This window comes from Pagrus pagrus (genome assembly GCF_965226575.1).
Source record: "Pagrus pagrus genome assembly, chromosome: 15".
NCBI classification, from domain to species: Eukaryota; Metazoa; Chordata; class Actinopteri; order Spariformes; family Sparidae; genus Pagrus; species Pagrus pagrus.
Window position 1 is genome coordinate 28350985 of NC_140199.1, and position 9692 is coordinate 28360676.

Below are 9692 nucleotides of genomic sequence, written 5' to 3' on the forward strand. Positions count from 1 at the left end.
AAACTGGCAATATCAATGTTTGGTGTGGTTGCATGTGTGTTCATATGAATAAGAACAGTGCCTCTTCTAACCTAAACACCTGTCATAGGTCCAAAAGGAAACTGTCTATTTGACAGACGACACCAACGTGGCCATATTTCCCCGACCTGATGGTGACTTCTGCTCCTTTGACCTCATCGCCAGAAGTCACTATGAAGTGCATGGTGACAGCACCGCTGTTGAGAAATTGGCTGGGGCACTTCCCACTGGCCAGCCTGCCTGCTTTTCTTTTCACTGCCCACCCAGCACAGCCACAAGCTCCTCCTGTCCAATTCCGAGGAGCACCACCACTAAAACTTTTGTGAGGTGATGAAAGAAAACTTTTACTTCTTGCTTTTACTTTTTTGTGCTACATTATTTGCAGAGGTGTGTCCAATTCTGTTTGCTGGTAATCTCCTGCATTATTAATATCTCTCACTGCTCCACTTACAACTGCTGTACATTATGGTTCAATAGTTAATCCAAATATTATCGTAGTTGTAATATGGCTAAGTGCAATATCCAAATCACAGGAGCTGCAGTTTTTGGATGAAGGTAAAATGTGTCACAGCATCACATTCTAAGTGAAGCATTACACTGCTTTGGAGATGATTATCCTAAAGATATGAAGGAACATGAGGCCAACAACATCATAATCATCAGTTTTGTATTTCAGTCAGTAAAAATAAATGTAAAAATGACATTTCATTTCAATTACCATCATGAATTTAACATTCTAAAATCATGGCTATTTTCAGTGGGATGATGTCAGCGAGCAGGATTGTACACCCTCTGACAGAGTAATAATAAAAATAACATCAGTAAATAAATAAAAGCCTAACCATGCTTCATTATACAGATTAATTACTTGTAATACATAGCCTTTCCTAGTATGAAAACAGCATGTGACATTGAACCTGGCATCAGATGACATATTGTTTCATATTTTTCATATTGGTTATTTGTTATATACTTGGCTGTGTATGTATAAAAAAAGTAGAGATGGTACGATCAGGTTTTTTGGGACCGATACCGATCACCGATCACCTAAAGCCTCACCGATCCGATTACCGATCAGAACCGATCGATCACGTGGAACGATATTATTAATATTTATATTATTTTACTCTTTTTTTCCCCATTAATTCATCCACTCATGCAAAGGCCTATAGTCTTTCATTTATGTTAACCTTGTAATTATTTATTTATACTAGATTACCTTTATTTATTGCATAACAGTAACTTCAATATTCCTTCATAGCAGCAGTGGCACTGTGGAAAACAATACGCCAAAATGGCCTCTAGAGGGCAGTCAAGAAGAGCTGAAGGTTGAAAGTTCAATCATTTATTGATATTGGCCATTTAAAATTTAAACAGCTATTTAAATTTTAAATAGCTGTATTGTTGCATAAAAAAGTATAAAAAAGGGTTGTAGGGCTGCATGCTCTCCAATGTTGTTTGCAGCAGTGCCTGTGGGGTCGGCGTTGTCTTTTTCTTTTCGCTAGTTAGTTGCAGGAAATCGTTATGTTCTTTGCTGTGAAACGACTTCAAGTGCCGAATTAAATTTGTAGTATTAAAACTACTTGGTTTGTTTCCCCCATGAGGCACTAAACGCTTGCATGCGTTACAGCTGGCGTGTGTGACATCTGTCTCACATATTTCAAAGAACTTCCATATAGCTGACATGTTAGCAGTGCACGCAGGCAGTGTGACCACAACACAACACTTCTTCTTTGTTTTGAAGTGGCAGCGGTTTGGCGCACTACCGCCCCCTTTGGATCCGGAATGTAACAAACACAAGCACATGTATAATATATATATATATATAATGCGATCGGATCGGTGATTTTAACCTTTTATCGGATTTCCGATCGATTGTTTTTTTACCATATCGGCCCGATCCGATCAGTTACCGATCGATCGGCACCATCTCTAAAAAAAAGTATGTGCTCATCAATATTCAGGAATTTCTTCATTGCTGAAGTCGTGAATGGAAAGCTGGAGACCAACAAGATGGTGACAGTCCGCTTCTCAGAGTTTGAGGCTTGTGTGCAATCAATCATCAATAAAGTGACAGAAGCCCTTGGACAGCAGGAGTCAATTATTTTGACCGATAGTCAGGGCAACAAAATAGTTGATTCTGATGGAACCAGGGGAAATGAGTTCTGTGTAAATGCTATTTTCTGGACAAAGAGCTCACAAACTTAACACTTAAAAAGAGTAATTCTCACATTAAAGTACATTTTGCATTCATAGCTAGCTTGGGCACTTCAAATCTGTTTTTAGTGTCCTGTTTTTAAGTTCTTAAACAACCTATAGGATATAAGTTTTCAACAATACAGAAAATATTTGGTTGAAAGATAAGAAAGTCATCTTGTCCAATTTTCAAATGGCAGGGTCAGCATACTGGAAGCAAAACTCCAGAAAGGTATTTGCAGTGCCCGAACCACAGATGGAGCTGCTACAAGCCAACAAAAGAAGGAGGCTGAGGTAACTGAACTGAATATTATTATTTTATCACTTTTTAAATTTTTGCACACCTTGTGGTTTTTTTTGGACAACATGTCAGCAAAGCTACAGTGGTTCTTACTACTGTATGCATAGTGTGTGAACTAATTATTAAAATCTAATTAAATGTTACATTGTAAAAAAATGTAAATGTTTTTCAGTCAAAAAGAAGATACTGGCCTTCAAGAGGTTATAGCCGACATTGAGGAGGTTGTTGAAGCAGCCCAGGGACTACGAGAAGTATCGAAGATCATCAGGGATTTAAGTGGATCTGCACATTCCACAATGACAACGACCCTGTCTCTTTCAGAGGCTGAAGTAGCTTCTTTAAGAATGGTCTTCGCCTGTCTTGTCTGCAAAGGTTGGCACTGTTTTACTACTTCCTTCTTCCCCACTGTCCCCCTTTCCTCCTTCCCCCCTCGTTTCCATCCTTCCTTCCTCAATCCTCCTTTCCTCCTTCCTTCTTCCCCTGTCCCTCTTCCTTCCTTCTTTCCTCTCTCCCTCCTCCCTCCCCTCCGTCCCTCTTTCCTCTGTCCCTCCTTCCTACCTTCCTTGCTCCATCCTCCTTTCTTCCTTCCTTCCTTCTTCTCCTCCGTCCCTCTTTCCTCCTTCCTCCCTCCTTTCCTTCCTTCTTTCTTCCCTTCCTTCCTTCGTTCCTCCCTTTTTTTTCCTTTCCTTCTTCCCCTCTTCTAACACAATGAAAATTATAGCTGCTGCGCAGCGATGGGCCGGGTCCGGGCTATTTTTGGCAAATTTAGGCAATTCTTAGCAACAAACAGGAGAATAGGAAGACAAGACAGTTGACAACAATGTTCATTTTGGACCACTTGAGGCTTGAACCCACAACTTTTGGAATTAAAGACTGTCATCTATCGCTCTGAGCTAACTGGCAAGTGGCAATACAACAGTGGCTTCACAAATTGAGTAAGCCATTCACTGTTGTGCAGGCAGATTTGAAACCACTGTAAAAAATTCAGTTATCAAGACAAAAATCTGAAAATACACATATTGCAGCATGGAGATGTTGGTAATTTTAAAAATGATTGATTTGCTCCATAAGTGAATAACTGATGTTTAGCTATGTCATTATTGCATTGACTCCAATTGTTCACATGAAAGAAAAATGTAAAATGCTGTGAAAAATTCAGTTTTTGAGGCTCAATTTTTGATAAATCAAAGGAGGAGAGAGGAGATAGGCTTGAGAAGTTTTACAGTTTTTGAAAAAAAACAGTGATGTACTTCATAATTTTTAATAGGTTTAAATGTACAAAAGTTTCTTCAATACTGAGGCTACAGTTTGATGAAAGTTCTGAAGCTGTAGCAAGTATGGTTGATTTGTTATGATTTTTCAAAGTTTTGAACTTTAGATGCTTGCTGTAGCACCACCATCAGGACTATTGGCTTGGGTTTACAGCTGAGGTATTCTGGCATGAGACTGGAAATTTGGTCAGCTTTCATCCATGGTCCAGTCCAAGCTATTTGTTTTTATTTAATTTAGAGGCTTGCTGTGATGCCACCGTCAGGACAATTGATTCATGTTGAGGACATCTGATATTTTGATCTGTTGTCATCATCATCATCCTTGCTAGGTCTTGAACCCACAACCCCTGACACCAAGCACCAGCTCCTAACTCACTGAGCTAATTGGCTGGAAGTGAGACCTGCTGTGTGGCTTCATTTGTCATTTTGGATTTGTCAGCCTATCGATAAAAGGAAAATGCGACTTTTTGTTATGGAAACAGGTTTTGCGAATAAATCATGACTAACCCTGTTGTGTCACATTTCGCGTAGGCCTACACGCAACGATGGACCGTGGACTTATTCACGCTGAAAGTTTCCCGACGACCCGGTACTCCGCGCATGAAGCAGGCTTAAGCTTGATTTATGCTTCTGCGTCGCGGCGACGGCGGAGCTACGTCGTCGACGCAGACCCCTACGTGGACCCTGCGCCGTAGCCTGACGTGCGCCTCCAAAAAATCCTGACTACACGTCACGTCGACGCGTCGAGACGCGAACGGCAAGGACTGGGATTGGTCCGCTCAGACCGTAATTTCCGGTAGTTGCTTTTCCGGTCAACAGTATAACAACACCGCCAGTTACTTCTGCTGCCTGCATGCTTGTCTCCTATTGCTTGTGAACTCCATGCTTTGTGAGATCCCAGCAGGGCAGGAGGAGTATTGGTGTTGTGCAGCATGTAGCTTGTAAGCCCCACACTTTGACAAGAATGCTACACAGCATATCCGCTCTGACCGCAACTGCAGTGCAAGAGAGCAAGAACCCCCCGAACCCCCCCATCGGCTTGGCGGTGAATTGCAGACCAACGCGTTCCCTCGACGCAGAACTTCGAATGCTCAATGACGGCGTAGGGTCGACGACGTAGCTCCGCCGTCGCCGCGACGCAGAAGCATAAACTAAGCTTTATACAGAGCTATGGCAATCCTTTTTTCTGTCGGCACAGGTGGTCGGTGGCTCGGGAGCAGTGTGCGAAGTACCCGTCAATATTCGGGGGGGTCCCCATCTCCCGATTGTTGCGCAATACCGATCTAAATTTTCTCATTATGCAGTAGGCCTATAACATTACAATATGTCATGGATGCAAGCCAATCAGTCTATAGCCTACATGACAACACACACGCACACACTTCTAATTAATCCGAACTATTCGTAAAGCAACACTGACATACAGTAGGAGGCTGCATTGGCTGAAGTTGTTTGGATGCACGTTGTTTTATAACAAGGAGAGGCAAAGTTGTGCATGGGTAGACCGAGTACGTTTGAGACACTTTTTGCTTCTCAATTTTTGAACAGATATTGCACAAAAACTATACACAGAAAATAAGTGATTTTTCATATGCTGTTTAATTAGTTTGTATACTAAGTTATTATTGATGAATATTATTTGTTATTTGTTTATTTTTTCCACAATCAGGTTATAAACATGAGGTGCATTTTTACCATGGTACCGTCTCAACCATACCCCATAGGTGTACAGTTGAGACGGTACCATGGTACAGTTGAGACACCCATTGAAACCCATTAATAATGACTGAACATCAATTGCAAATGCAATAAACTTTTTTAAAAAATGACAATTTGACAAGATATTTCAATATAAATTCATTCCTCTTTTATTGAAATTAGGGTTAGGGTTAGAAAAATTAGAGGGTTGTTTTGTGCAACGAAACAACTTTATGTATTATGATACTGTTTTATCTGTCATTGTATTTGACCTTGTCTCTCCCTACAGGTGTTTTTAGTACAATCCTACCTCTTTCGGGGGTAGCCCGTAGTATAGGGCTGCTGCATTTCTGATATAGGCTACCAGGCTGAGCTCCTGTTCAGCAGTAAAAACTGCATTGCAGCTCCTGTACCCTACTGAGGGCAACATGCTTGAGCCCCGTTCAGCCATACTCTCTTCCTTTTGACATATCGGGCAAGTGAAGGAACAGGAATGCAAAATTCCTTCGCTACACTCCTAATTGACCTCCCTTCCTGCACCACTTCTGAGGCCCTCTCTAAGCCCTGTGCTGGCACTCCCCTATTTGTGGTCCTAGCTCTGAAGCGGGGCATCCTGCAATAGGTATAGCACAAGAATATAGACATAAATAAAAAGTCCATACAAGCTACACAACATAGCTAACACACACACACACACACACACTGCATGCCTTTTTATTTCTTAACTCTGAAGTAGGCTGGGCTACACATCCCATTAAGGCTGTATCAACTGTACCCCTTCTACCACCTTGTCTATTACACCACATGCTAACTTATCCTTCTATCTTTCATGGTTAAAAAATTGTCCATTAATATAATACTGTTCAAGTATCACAAATATTACATTTTATTTTCATTTTCTTTGTTTGTGGTCTTATTATGACTTATAACATGTTATCGTTACGCTGCACAACTTAACAGCATGTGATGTAATAGAACTCTACCACGGGTACAGTTGAGACGGTGTGTCTCAACTGTACCCTGCTAACCACTTTGTGTATTTCTCTAGATTGTGCAGTGAGCTAACATGCTAGGATAGCATGAAGTATGTGAGATTTTAGGTCACAAAATAACGTTTGCAATGATTTAAGTTATGTCTGATGGTCACAAAAGGACAATAAGCTACTCATTGTCGAAGGGACAGGTAAAGTCAAATTCTTACCTCAGTAAAAAGACTTTTGCAGATATCTTTTGATTGGAGATGCTAACATTCCTCAAATTTTCCACCACCAAAGAGGATGCTAATATGCATGTGCTGAGTAAAAATGGCAGCTCAGCCTTGCAGTATGGGCAAGATATTAAGGGTGTTTCAACTGTACACGTCTCAACTATACTCACTCCACCTACAATGCAGACACGACAATAATTAGCACCAATCTGGCCACTTACAAGAGCAATCAACTGAATAAACGCCAGGTATAGTCTGTCGGAGACTGGCACCTTTTTGGATGTGAACCCAAAGTGTGTGAGTGATACACTCTGGTTTAGCTTTCGCTTGCTAGCTATTTTCAGTATGACTTCTCAAAGTTACGTCTTTCTTCTGTTTGGCGCACATGGCTAATTTGCATATGTGCGCAGGACCGGCTGCTCCGCTTGTCAACAAATACAACATAGGCTATCTGTGAATACATGTTTTGAATTCTGAATACTGGACATGGTGAGCTTAAACACATTTTAGTGACCATTAGTGACAGTAAAATATATATATATATATTTTTTTGACACAATGTGAGACCCCCTTCAAATTTTGCTTTTGAGGCTTTCTCATGGGTTAATTTCGCACACTGCTCGGGAGAAGTGGTCCCACAAATGGCCCGATTATAGCACACAGATCTTCAAATGTGGCCCTTGACACCCGAAAATGTTTGAGCCAGAGTTTGTGGGTGAAGTGCTGCGACGCGGTCTCCCCAGCAAACTCCGACAGCACTCAGTGAACACTGACAAGATTGTAGCTAATGTTCTCCCAAGAGCCGACAGGTTCACCACTAAATTGTCCATGATGTTGAGTATCAGCTGAGTGTCAAATGTCAGCTGAGTGTCAACTGTTGTCATGGATACATTCACGCTCTCCTATGACGTAATCTCGCGACGCATTCATCCTCTCCCAATAATCGCAAAACAATAACGAGTGGAAACGGGCATAAATTCGCATTCGCTTTTTGCACATTTTCACAAAATCCGCTCTTAAATTCGATACATTTGGATGGAAACCCAGTTATTGCTGAATAGGGCTGCAACTAATGACTATTTTGATAGTCAACCAGTCACCGACTATTGACATGATTAGTCGACTAATCAGATTATGAATCGCATAATTATTAAATTACTCTTATTTAGCTATAAGCTTTTTAATTTAGTACAAGGTCGCTTTGATTATGTCCAAATCAATAATAAACACAAGAAAGATGATACCTAATTGAAAATTGCATCTTTTAATCAACTTTGCTGCTGATATTTTGCTGCTACTGATGCAGAAAGTAAATAAAAACAATTCATGTGTTCGGCTTTTGGTCTATAAAATGTTGAAAAATGTTGATCACTGTTCGCCAAAGTCCAATAAGATGTCCTCAAATGTCTTGTTTTGTCCAAATCAACAGTCCACAACCCAAAGATCTTCACTTTCCTGTCATAGACTAGAGAAACCAGAAAATATTATATAAGAAGCTGGAATCGGAGAATTTTGAGATTAATGTATTTGTGCATGGTGCTTGTTTCATAAACAAATGAAATGAAATGGAAAATACTTATTATCTTTATATGTAATCATTAGGACAAAATTCACCCTTGAAGAAGTTGTCTGCACATAAGGTAGCCTGTTGACGTTATGTCTGTGTTGAGACAGCTTTTCTTGCATGTACAGGGTCAGATAAAACTCCCTGCCATGATCCACTCTGATTTGGTCCCACATTCCATTGTTGGCAACTGCTTTCATGTAATAGAAAAATTTGTAAATTATATATATATATATATATATATACAGTATATATGTGTGTATATATATATATGTTGATATGATAGAAACAATTATGAAGTACATCACTGTTTTTTTTCAAAAACTGTAAAACTTCTTAAACCTATTTCCTCTCTCCTCCTTTGATTTATCACAAATTGAGCCTCAAAAACTGAATTTTTCACAGCATTTAAATTTTTTCTTTCATGTGAACAATTGGAGTTAATGCAATGATGACATAGCTAAACATCAGGTATTCACTTATGGAGCAAATCAATCATTTTCAAAATAACCAACATCTCCATGCTGCAATATGTGTATTTTCAGATTTTTGTCTTGATAACTGAATTTTTTACAGTGGTTTCAAATCTGCCTGCACAACAGTGAATGGCTTACTCAACTTGTGAAGCCACTGTTGTATTGCCACTTGCCAGTCAGCTCAGAGTGATAGATGACAGTCTTTGGTTCCAGAAGTTGTGGGTTCAAGCCTCAAGTGGTCCAAAATGAACATTGTTGTCAACTGTCTTGTCTTCCTATTCTCCTGTTTGTTGCTAAGAATTGCCAAACATAGTCCGGACCGACCCATCGCTGCGTAGCAGCTATAATTTTCATTTTGGTTTTGGAAACAGGAGACTGAAAATGAAAATGAAAACTGAAAATATGAGTCGTTTTTTTGTTTTTTTATTTTGAAAAACGAATGAACGAACGAATCACGGATTGAAAATAAATGTTGTTCTGTCTCTCAGTCTTGTTTTGTTAGTATATTCTGCACTTGAGGTTTATTTTGTGACACATTCCAGCTATTTTGCTGTTGTTTTAATCCAGTAACTGTGCCTTTAAGAGAAGTGGATTTTGAGTTTGTTGACAATCACTGCCATCTAGTGGCGTAAAGCAGGAAGTGAGTGTGTATCGGGAGATTGCGTATAGCCGAGCCCTCCTAACATGTCGTTCCTGTGTGAAGTCTGTTGTTTTCCTCACCTGTTGCGCTTGAGAAGGTCATAATCTGTAAATTCAGTGCAAAGATGCTTGATTATAGACGTGTATTGATGCTTTGATTTCGTGTTATTACAGCCGATATGCTATTCAAATCAGCAAAAGCTACGTGTTATGATTTAGCCTTTTGGTCGCTATTCAATACAGGATCTGTTGCTAATGTTAAGAACGGAAATTGGTTATGTTACACATTGCAATAGTTTTGAATGTGAAATGTATATTTTTA